This window comes from Mercenaria mercenaria, unplaced genomic scaffold (assembly GCF_021730395.1).
Source record: "Mercenaria mercenaria strain notata unplaced genomic scaffold, MADL_Memer_1 contig_3397, whole genome shotgun sequence".
In the NCBI taxonomy this organism is placed as follows: domain Eukaryota; kingdom Metazoa; phylum Mollusca; class Bivalvia; order Venerida; family Veneridae; genus Mercenaria; species Mercenaria mercenaria.
This window is the reverse complement of record NW_026461529.1, coordinates 37007-49840: the sequence shown is the minus strand read 5'-3', so window position 1 is coordinate 49840 and position 12834 is coordinate 37007. Positions and strand designations below refer to the sequence as shown.

Below are 12834 nucleotides of genomic sequence, written 5' to 3'. Positions count from 1 at the left end.
TTTGTTTAAGCTCTGAAACCCAGGTTAGCGATCTAGGGCCATCATGGCCCTTTTATTACTGGACAATGTCAGTTAAAAGCTTACCTTGTGATGTAGTCCAGAATACAGAAATCGAGAGTGTCCACTTCCTTGTTTCAGCAGTTTATACAAAGTTCACCAAACTGCATCACTATGTTTATTGGCATATTACCCTGGCCAAGTTTGGTAACCAGTTGCATTGCAGTAACTGTCCACTAATTGGTAGAATATGAGAAAACCGAATGCTAGTCAAAAGTAATTTGCTGTGATGGGCATACAAAATAGCAGTCTGGCACTCATTTTATACTTCGAAAATTTTGTTTAAGCTTTTGTATGTAAACTAGTGTCTCGGATGTTGTGATTTTTTCAAACAGACAAATAAAGACATTCTCTATTTTAGGGCAATTAAACATACAAAACTGAATCATGTAAGAAGTTAACTGATTATTTGCATATATTGCTATTTCAGTCATGACAAAGCTCACGGGACTTTGGGGAATCAACAGCAAAAAATGCTGAGCTACATCAGGTTGCTATACTTAAAGGTAATATTGCTTGTTTCTGACTAGATCTGGTAATGTACTGTGAAAAAAGTAATATTCTTAAGGAACTAATTTAAAGGGATTTCGTGGTCGCATCATTCTGCAAAATTAAGTCTTGATGAACACATAGAATTACCATTCTTTTGTCTTCAGTTGGAAATACAAAATTCATATCCCCCACAAATTGTTTGGAACAAAACCATGAAATTTATAACATTGAAAATATTTCACAGTTTCTGCCAAAACAATTGAGACTTATTTGTTGAAAAATTACTTTCTTTTGTTAATTAGTAAGTATAAATTTTACTTCAGATAAGATGGGCGACCTAATCTTGAGATGTTAAGTTGTGTAATTTTCCAATTTTCACTTCCAGTTTTAATTTGTTGTAATTTATATATGCCTGTCTGAAAGACGGGACATATGGGAATGCCCTTGGCATGTGGACGAACTAGTGGGTGGCGTCCACAAACTTTGTTGTCCAGAGCGTTTCTTGTTCATGCATGGAGGAATTTTGATGCAACTTGGCACATATGATCACCATCATAAGACGGATTGTCATGCGCAAGAAGCAGGACCTTAGGTCTAAGGTCAAGGTCACTATTAAAGGCCAAAGGTCAGATACAAGAATGACTTTGTACAGGGCATTTCTTCATGCATGGAGAGATTTTGATGTAACTTGGCAAAATTGTTCATCACCATGAGACGGAGTGCCAATAACCAGGTCCCTCGGTCTAAGGTCAAGGTCACACTTAGAGGTCAAAGGTCAAATTCAAGAATGACTTTCTCTAGGGCATATCTTCTTCATGCATGGAGGGATTTTGATGTAACTTGACACAATTGTTCACCAGCTATTTACAGACGTACTTTGTGACTATGGCACCCTTGTTTTTCAGTTTTGATATCAGCATCACAGTTGATGACGATGTTACAGGGCGATGGTACAAACATCATTGGTAGTGTGAGTAGTGTCAGAGAACACACAAGTAATGCATTCACTGCAGAAACTTTTGTTGGTGTGGATATTAGTCATGAATTAAACAGAGGTAAGTTACTTTGTGTTTTAACTTGGTTATGATCAACATAGAAATATTTGTTAAAAATACAAAATACAAACCAGTTTGTTTCTTGTAATACAGTCAGCATTGCAACAGATATTTAAGTGCCATTTGCAAATTATATCTCTGACTTAATGTTAGTTTCAATTGACTGGTTTTGTTAGCTCACCTGAGCAAAGTTCTCAGGTCGAGCTATTGTGTTCACTCAACATCTGGCATCCAGCATCTGTTTGTCCGGCATACATCCACACTTCTTCAAATAACATCTCCTCTGAAACCTTGTGGTAGAAGTTGATGACATTTGGCTTGGATGTTCCCTTGATGGTTTTCCTCCTAAATTGTTCAAGCTGTTCTGAATTGTTAAACATAGGAGCTGCCAGAGCTAAAAACAGAAAAATCTTCAAATGGCATCTCCTGAACTGCATGTCCAATTTTGAAATAACTTCACATAAATGGTCCTTTAATAATGTAGCTATCTTCTGTGTGTGCTCAGATTGTTCTGATTCGTGAAAAACCTTGTTGCCAGTGGGCATGGTTACTTTTCCTGTATATATATAATGGACACTTCTTGTAGGAAATTGCTGGCCTGATTTTAGTATAAATTCATACAAATATTCCTTGTGCATGGTTACTTTTCCAGTATATATATAATGGACACTTCTTGTAGGAAATTGCTGGCCTGATTTTAGTATAAATTACACAAATATTCCTTGTGTGACCCTCTACCAAGATTGTTCATATCCTTCCTATTTATCTGCTGCCAGGGGATGTGGTTACTGTCCTACAATGTATATGTATATAGTGGAAATTTTAAAAGTGATCTTGTATGAAACTGCTAGCCCCATTTTTTTGCTCGACTATACGAAGTATGGAGAGCTATCTTACTCGACCCAGTGTCAGCGTCGGCATCCTTCCGCGTCCTCACTTTGGTTAAAGTTTTGATGCACTTTCTCATTATCTTTGTTATTACTTGATGGATTTGCTTCAGACTTAAAATAGTTGTTTGTTATCATCACCCACATCATATGGCACAAGGATCATAACTCTTGCTTCAATATTTTATGAGTTATCCCCCTTTTTACTTAGAATTTCAGGTTAAAGTTTTGGAGCACTTTCACTTTATCTCAGTTTTTAGCTCCACTATTCGGAGAATAGGGGAGCTATACTACTCGCCCCGGCATCAGCGTGACCCTTCTTGGTTAAAGTTTTTAGGCAACCTTTGTTTTTATGCCCCCGAAGGGAGGCATATTAGTTTTCAACTGTCCCTCCGTTAGTTCGTTCGTCACAACGTTAACTTTTTGCATGAAGGCACTTTACTCGCGAACCACTACACCCAGGACTTTCAAACTTCACATGCTGATAGTACTTATTGAGTACACCACCCCTACTTACTTTGGGGGTCACCAGGTCAAAGGTCAAGGTCACAGGGGCCAACGTTAACTTTTTGCATGAAGGCACTTTACTCGCGAACCACTGTACCCAGGACCTTCAAACTTCACTTCACAAGCTGATAGTACTTATTGAGTACACCACTTCTACTGACTTTGGGGTCACCAGGTCAAAGGTCAAGGTCACAGGGGCCAACATTAACTTTTTGCATGAAGGCACTTTACTCGGGAACCACTTACCCAGGACCTTCAAACTTCACATGCTGATAGTACTTAATGAGTACACCACCTCTACTGACTTTGTGGTCACCAGGTCAAAGGTCAAGATCACAGGGGCCAACGTTAACTTTTTGCACGAAGGCACTTTACTCGCGAACCACTTCACCCAGGACCTTCAAACTTCACATGCTGATAGTACTTATTGAATACACCACCCCTACTGACTTTGGGGTCACCAGGTGAAAGGTCAAGGTCACCAGGTCAAAGGTGATGTGGGGGCATTTGTCACCATTAGTGACAGCTCTTGTTCTGTCATATCTTTGTTACTATTGCTTATATCTTACTGTGTCTTCACATAAACATTGTCCAGTATACAAACAATATGTGTGTAGGGGCTGAGCCCATTATACCCAAGGTCAAGGTCACCAAGCTGTTATACTTAGATTATTTTTAAGGTTAAAGTTTTTAGGCAACCTTTGTTTTTCTGTCATATCTTTGTTACTATTGCTTATATCTTACTGTAACTTCACATAAACATTGTCCAGTATACAAACAAAGTATGTGTAGGGGCTGAGCCCATTATACCCAAGGTCAAGGTCACCAAGGTGTTATACTTAGGATTTTTTTAAGGTTAAAGTTTTTTGGCAACCTTTGTTTTCCTGTCATATCTTTGTTACTATTACTTATATCTTACTGTAACTTCTTATAAACATTGTCCAGCATACAAACAAAGAATGTATAGGGAGTGGGCCCATTATACCCAAGGTCAAGGTCACCAAGGTCTTATACTTAGGTTATGTTTAAGGTTAAAGTTTTTTCGGCAACTTTTGTTTTTCTGTCATATCTTTGTTACTATTGCTTATATCTTACTGTAACTTCACATAAACATTGTCCAGTATACAAACTATAATGGGTATAATGGGCATTCAGTATGGGGTTTTCCCAGACAAACTTAAAGAAGCTAAGTAGTTCCAATTTTTAAATCTGGTTCTAAGGAGGAAATGAACAATTACAGACCCATATCTATATTATCAACCATTTCCAAGGTAGTTGAAAGACATATTGCTACTCAGCTGCATAATTTCTTCAATAGAACGGACATACTACACACCACCCAGTCTGGCTTCAGAAAAATGCATTCTTGCCAAACGGCCCTTACTGTATTAATTGATAAATGGGCTAAAGACATTGACTCAGGAAAAATAGTCGGTAGTGTGTTCCTAGACCTCCGTAAGGCTTTTGACCTAGTGGATCATAACATTCTCCATTACAAAATGAAACTGTATCATTTTAGTGAACTTTCATTGTGCTGGTTTGAGTTGTACCTGAAGAATCGAACACAGTATGTCCAAATGAATGATATTGAATCTTCTTTATCGTATATAAAAACTGGCGTTCCTCAAGGATCTATACTTGGCCCCTTGCTCTTTTTGATATATATAAACTATCTTCCATTAGTTGTTGAAAACTCAAACTTTGACATGTATGCCGATGATTCTACTATGCATGTAAGCGACCATAACGTATCTGATATCGAAAGAAAATTGCAAATTGATTATCAAAGTTAATAATTGGTGCACGTCTAACAATATGGCTCTCCATCCAAATAAGACAACCAGTATGTTAATTGGTACCAACAAGAAATTAAATAAAGTAAGAAACATAAATCTAACTCTAAGTGTATCATGTCAAAAATTGTTAGGTGTTTATATTGATAAAAATTTAAATTGGGATTAACATGTAAAAAAGGTGTGTGAAAAATTGCACTCTAAACTGTATCTTTTTTACAGAATATTTAAATATCTAAATGCTGACATGAAGAATATGTTTTATAACTCGTACATTTTACCGACTTTTGACTATGCATCCACTATATGGGGAAACTGCTCTAAGGGAAATATAGAAAAAATCTTTAAAATTCAAAAGAGGGCAGCTCAACTTATATTGAAAGTACCCTTCCAGACATCATCCAGTACTCTCTTTTGTGAACTTAAATGGTTAACTTTTCCAAACAGGATTAAATACAATATTGTTGTTTTGGTTTATAAAGCATTAAATAAACTTGCACCATTTTATATTTGTGACACTATTGGAATTTGTGACAATACATACTATAGCCTTCGTTCTAATATGAAATTTGATCTACAGCACCTTCGACCTAAAACAAACTTTCTTAAATGTTCGTTTTCTTTTATGGCTGTAGAAATTTGGAAAGATATACCTTACTCAATAAGAAATGCTAGCTCAATAAATTCATTTAAATATTTACTTAGAAACTTTCTTTTAATCAATATAGTGTAGAGTTATGTTATGTGACTGTTAACATGTGTTTTTCTTCTTTACAAGTCTGCTCTATGGAATGACTGTGACATTTTCATTTGTATGAGTAAATGGTTTTGTGTTTGTTAGAGGGCCTCATTGAAAATAAGATTTGTATGTTATGTATGAAACTTAATGAGTCTTACCCTCTTTAAATAATGAATTTATTATTATTATTATTATTATTATTATTATGTACAGGGGCTGGGCTTTGTTTATAGACATATCGTTGGTACTTTAAAAGATAATGACTTGAAATTAAAAGTATTTGTTTATAATTATCTGCATGTATGGCTACATACCCCATAACTCTAATTGTGTTTTTGACGGAATTATGCCCCTTTTGTACTTAAACTTTTTTGCAGTCTTCGCTTTCTGGATACAACTTTAATGCAATATAAGATAAAGACTTGAAACGTAAAATGTATCTTTTTCATCATCATCTGCATGTGTGGTAACTATCCCCATAAATCTGATTTGTATTTTTGACCGAATTATGCCCCTTTTATACTTAAATTTTTTTTACAAACTTTGTTTTCTGGACATAACTTTGGTACTATATAAGATAATGACTTGAAACTCAAAGTATATCTTTATCATCATCATCTGTATGTGTTGTAACAATCCCAATAACTGTAATTTGTGTTCTTGACAGAATTATGCCCCTTGGTGTATCTTCCTTTTAAAGTAGAGGTCTCTTATTCAGACATATATTCATTTTACTGTCAAATCCCCAAATAGTGGAGCACGCTTTCTTACAGACAGCTCTTGTTACTTAATGGATTTGATTCAAACTTAAAATGGTTCTTCCACATCATCACCCACATCATATGACACAATATGCATAACTCTTGCATCAATATTTCATGAATTTTCCCCCATTTTTACTTAGAATTTCAGGTTAAAGTTTTAATGCACTTTCACTTTATCTCAGTTATTACTTAATAGATTTGGTTCAAACTTAAAACATTGTTCAACATCATCACTAACATCATTTTCATGAATTATGCTCCCTAGTTACTTAGAATTTCAGGTGCACTTCCACTAGATATCTGACTTATTACTAAATGGATTTGATTCACCTTAAAATAATTGCTCATCATCACTACCTGCATCATTTGAGACACTGTGACACCTGTATATTTAATGATTTACCCCCTTTTGTACTTAAAATTTCAGGTTAAAGTGTTGATGCTTTCACTTTATATCTGTTATAACTTAATGGATTTGCTTCAAACTTAAAATAGTTGTTCCTCATCATCACCAACATCATATGGCACAAGGGCCATAACAAAGGCACCAATATTTCATGAAGTTTCCCCCCTTTATACTTAGAATTTCAGATTAATTTGGTGCTTTTTAATCCCCGCCACAAGTGATGGGGGCTTATAGGAATGGTCTCCGTCCGTTTGTCTGTCCGTAACACTTTCATGTCCGCTCCATATCTCCTAAACCCCTTGAAGGATTTTCATGAAACTTGGGTCAAATGATCACCTCATCAAGATGTGCAGAACCCATAAGTCAGCCTTGTCCACTCAAGGTCAAGGTCACGCAAGGTAAAAGGTTTGAGCCTTCATTTTGTATCCGCTCTGTATCTCCTTAACCCCTTGAAGGTATTTTATAAAGCTTGGGTCAAGGGATCACCTCATCAAGACGATGTGCAGAACCCATTAGTCAGCCATGCCGGCTCTAGGTCAAGGTCACAACTTAGGGTCAAAGGTTTGAGCCTTCCATTTTGTGTCTACTCTATATCTCTTAAACCCCTTGAAGGATTTTCATCAAACTTTGGTCAAATGATCACCTTATCAAAGCAATGTGCAGAACTCATGAGTCAGCCATGCTGGCTCAAGGTCAAGGTCACAACTGAAGGTCAAAGGTTTGAGCCTTCCATTTTGTCTCTGCTCTGTATCTCCTAATTCCCTTGAAGGATTCATTTGAAACTTGGGTCAAATGATCACCTCATCAAGGCGATGTGCAGAACTTAAGAGTCAGCCATGCTGGCTCAAGGTCAAGGTCACAGCTCAAGGTCAAAGGTCTGAGCCTTCCATTTTGTTTCCATTCTGTATCTCTTAAACCCCTTGAAAGAATTTTATAAAACTTGGGTCAAATGATCACCTCATCAAGACAATGTGCAGAACTCATGAGTCAGCCATTCTCTGTATCTCCTAAACCTCTTGAAGGATTTTCATCAAACTTGGGTCAAATGATCACCTCATCAAGAACTCAAGAGTCAGCCATGTCAACTCAAGGTCAAGGTCACAACTCAAGGTCAAAAGTTTGAGCTCTGTATCTCCTAAACCCCTTGTAGTATTTTTATGAAACTTGGGTCAAATGATCACCTCATCAAGACGTTGTGCAGAATTCATGAGTCAGCCATGTCAGTTCAAGGTCAAGGTCACAGCTAAAGGTCAAAGGTTTACCCTTTCACTATCCATAGCAGTGGCGGGGGATTTAGCTGTCTTTCAGACTGCCTTGTTCACATAATATCTGACTTATTACTGAGTGGATTTGATTCAAACTAAAAATAGTTGTTCTACCTCACCACCCACATCATATGACACATTGTACATAACTCTGGACCAATATTTCATGAATTTTGCCTCCTTTTTATGCCCCTGGCATCTACCAATGCGGAAGGCATATAGTGATTGTCCCGTCCGTCCTTTCGTCCGTTCGTTCGTCCGTCCATACGAGGTTAACCAAATGGGACCGTTTCGTCTAGCATCAATACCTCTTACTAGAATGACTTGATACTAATGCAAATGTAACCTGTGACCATTTCTCATCTTCAGACATCACCTGACCTCAGTTTGACCTTGACCTCATTTTGGACTTAGGTTGCTTTATATGGGCCATCTCTTAGTTAACTAAATGGGACCGTTTCGTCTGGCATCAATACCGCTTACAAGAATGAATTGATACTAATACAGATGTAACCTGTGACCATTTCTCATCTTCAAACATCACCTGACCTCAGTTTGACCTTGACCTTGAACTTGTTTTGGACTTAGGTTGCTTTGTATCGACAAGGATGCCACCGGGGGCATCAAGCGTTTATTGAACGCAGCTCCTTGTTACTTAGAATCGTATGCTAATTTTTATGCATTATCACTATATCTCAGTTATTAAGAAATGAATTTAATTCATACTTGAAGTAGTTGTTCCACATCATTACCCACATCATATGACACAAGGTGCATAACTCTTGCACAGATATTATATGAATTATGCCCCCTTTTTACTTAGAATTATACTTACATGGTATTCTGATACACTTTATCTTTACCTCTCCTGTTATTTAATATTTTTGACACAGACTCGAGCTATTGTGCAATATCTTCATCCACCATTGGAGTCATTAAACACTCCAGTGATAGCTCCAGTTCCCTCAGATGTGCCCAGTTTCACTATCCACATGGAAATAGTCGAGCGCGCTTTCTCCTGTGACAGCTCTTGTAAATCCCCCGCCAAGAGTAGTAGGAATGGTCTCTGTTCTTCCGTCTGTAACACTTTGGTGTCTGCTCCATATCTCCTAAACCCCTTGAAGGATTTTCATGAAACTTTGGTCAAATCATCACCTCATCAAGACAATGTGCAGAACTTAAAAATCAGCCATGTCGGCTCAAGGTCAAGGTCACAGCTTAAGGTCAAAGCTTCTAGCCTGCCAATTCGTTTCCACTCTGTATCTCCTAAACCCCTTGAAGGAATTTCATAACACTTGGGTCAAATGATTGCCTCATCAAGAGGATGTGCAGAACTCATGAGTCAGTCATGCAGGCTCAAGGTCAAGGTCACAACTTAGGGTTACAGGTTTGAGCCTTCCATTTTGTGTCCACTCTGTATCTTCTAAACCCCTTGAAGGATTTTCATGAAACTTGGGTCAAATGATCACCTTATTAAGACGATATGCAGAACTTATGAATCAGCCATGTTGGCTCAAGGTCAAGGTCACAACTCGGGGTCAAAAGTTTGAGCCTTCCATTATGTGTCAGCTCTGTATCTCCTAATCCCCTTGAAGGATTCATATGAAACCTGGGTCACATGATCACCTCATCAAGACGATGTGCAGAATTCATGAGTCAGCCATGCCGGTTCAAAGTCAAGGTCGCAAAGGTTTGAGCCTTCCATTTTGTGTCCACTCTGTATCTCCTAAACCCCTTGAAGGATTTTCATTAAACTTTGGTCAAATGATTAACACATCAAAAGTCAGTCATTTCAGTTCAAGGTCAAGGTCACAGCTCAAGGTCAAAGGTTTACCCTTTCACTATCCATAACAGTAGCGGGGGATTTAGCTGTCTTTCAGACTGCCTTGTAAAAATAATTTCACTCAAATGGTCCTTGTGTGACTCTCTGCCTGCCATTTCGTGTCCACTCTGTATCTCCTAAACCCCTTGAAGGAATTTCATAACACTTGGGTCAAATGATTGCCTCATCGAGAGGATGTGCAGAACTCATGAGTCAGACATGCAGGCTCAAGGTCAAGGTCACAACTTAGGGTTACAGGTTTGAGCCTTCCATTTTGTGTCCACTCTGTATCTTCTAAACCCCTTGAAGGATTTTCATGAAACTTGGGTCAAATGATCACCTTATTAAGACGATACGCAGAACTTATGAGTCAGCCATGTTGGCTCAAGGTCAAGGTCACAACTTGGGGTCAAAAGTTTGAGCCTTCCATTATGTGTCAGCTCTGTATCTCCTAATCCCCTTGAAGGATTCATAAGAAACCTGGGTCACATGATCACCTCATCAAGACGATGTGCAGAATTCATGAGTCAGCCATGCTGGTTCAAAGTCAAGGTCACAAAGGTTTGAGCCTTCCATTTTGTGTCCACTCTGTATCTCCTAAACCCCTTGAAGGACTTTCATTAAACTTTGGTCAAATGATTAACACATCAAAAGTCAGTCATTTCAGTTCAAGGTCAAGGTCACAGCTCAAGGTCAAAGGTTTACCCTTTCACTATCCATAACAGTAGCGGGGGATTTAGCTGTCTTTCAGACTGCCTTGTAAAAATAATTTCACTCAAATGGTCCTTGTGTGACTCTCTGCCTGCCATTTCGTGTCCACTCTGTATCTCCTAAACCCCTTGAAGGAATTTCATAACACTTGGGTCAAATGATTGCCTCATCGAGAGGATGTGCAGAACTCATGAGTCAGTCATGCAGGCTCAAGGTCAAGGTCACAACTTAGGGTTACAGGTTTGAGCCTTCCATTTTGTGTCCACTCTGTATCTTCTAAACCCCTTGAAGGATTTTCATGAAACTTGGGTCAAATGATCACCTTATTAAGACGATACGCAGAACTTATGAGTCAGCCATGTTGGCTCAAGGTCAAGGTCACAACTTGGGGTCAAAAGTTTGAGCCTTCCATTATGTGTCAGCTCTGTATCTCCTAATCCCCTTGAACCTTGAAGGATTCATAAGAAACCTGGGTCACATGATCACCTCATCAAGACGATGTGCAGAATTCATGAGTCAGCCATGCTGGTTCAAAGTCAAGGTCACAAAGGTTTGAGCCTTCCATTTTGTGTCCACTCTGTATCTCCTAAACCCCTTGAAGGACTTTCATTAAACTTTGGTCAAATGATTAACACATCAAAAGTCAGTCATTTCAGTTCAAGGTCAAGGTCACAGCTCAAGGTCAAAGGTTTACCCTTTCACTATCCATAACAGTAGCGGGGGATTTAGCTGTCTTTCAGACTGCCTTGTAAAAATAATTTCACTCAAATGGTCCTTGTGTGACTCTCTACCAAGATCGTACAAATTGCTCTGATTCATCAAAAAAAAAAAAAAAAAAAATTGCTGCCAGAGGGAGTGGCCACTTTTTCCTAATATATATGTATTTAATGGAAAATTTGAAAATTATTTTCAGAATCTGCAAACCTGATTTCGAAGTAATCTCACACAATTGGTCCTTGTGTGACCCTCTATCAAGATTGTTAAAATTAGTCTGATTCGTCAAAAACATTGCCGTTAGTGAGGGTGGTCACTCTTCCCTGTATTTATATTGTGGAAATTTTCAGTCTTATTGTCAGAAATTGCTGGCAAAATTTTAAAATTACTTGATTCAAATGTTTCTTGGGTGACCCTTCATGAAAAGTGTACATATTGCGTTTCGTCAAAAAACATGGCCGCAAAATGTGTGTGGTCACTTTCCCCTATATATATATATATAATCTACTTGCTTGATATTGTCTCTGAGTATAAATTAATGTCTTCATTTCCCAACTTCTTTATCATACCCCAACAGACACACATTACCCAGCTGTATTTATTTCCTAGAAACATATTACAGTGTTATGATTAGAAAACACCGGTGAGTCCATCAACTTAGCTCAATTTGAATTTGAACTCTGGGCATTTTCCATGACGATTTGATAAAAGACACTGCTTCTGAAATAATTTGTCCTTCACCTTTGATTCATGTGGGAAAGTTTGCAGTTACTTGCAGAGAACAGGAACACTGGTTAGATTTACTGCCCAATGTCACATAACTGAAATACAGGAAAATGGTGTTAAACCCCAAAACTAACAAACAGTGAGAATACTGGCACTATTTAAAAATGATTCACAGACATTTTGTTTGCATAAACAATTAACCATACTTAAACTGTTCAAGCAAGCATTGTAACTCAGGTGAGCGATCTAGGGCCATCATGGCTCTTTTGTTTTACATTTTCTATGTGTTGAAAGTTTGAGAATCTGTCAACCAATTAATCACTTTTCAAGTTTTAATAGTATATGTTTGTTTTTGTTTAAGACACAGTAAATCATTAAACATGTGGTTGTAAGGGCTGTTCCAGAAAAAAAGGCCTGGGGGGGGTGGGGGTAGGAACGAGCTCCATATTTTAGGGGACCACCTATAGAATTTTAATTGTTTTTGGGGGACCACCAACAGAATTTTTATTGCTTTGATACCCACTACCCACAGAATTTTAATTATATATATTATGTATAGTAACAAATAAGTTTGATTTTTTAAAATTACGAATGGGAAGGATTGTGTTTAGCTCTTGAACAGTTGAAAATTATGTTGCTATTTAAACAGGAAGTTTTAAGTACATGCAGTCAAGAAAGATATGCCAAAAGAAAGAAAATCCTGTGTAACCTTTTATTACATTACCCATCTCGCTAAGGCCTTTGTCTGCGAGCCAGGAGACGATGCCTTCTACGTTCAGATTTCTGAACCAGGTTTGTTCTGCCATTTGCATTTTAACCCAAGGGTGAAAGTATGGAATACTGGAAATTCTGAAAAATTTGCTGGAGGCTTGGGGGCCCCCAGTGGGTCCAGGGCA

At 37.9% G+C, this 12834-nt stretch overlaps 1 long non-coding RNA gene across 1 annotated transcript in view; it reads left to right on the top strand.

Annotated features, from left to right (window-relative positions):
• Positions 1-507: 507 nt before the first annotated feature.
• LOC128553031 (uncharacterized) overlaps positions 508-12834 on the top strand; it is a 43862-nt gene continuing 31535 nt past the window's right edge. Inside the window, exons 1-2 of the long non-coding RNA XR_008369227.1 lie at positions 508-563; positions 1455-1604. This is a non-coding gene — a long non-coding RNA (uncharacterized LOC128553031). The remainder of the gene's footprint in view (positions 564-1454; positions 1605-12834) is intronic.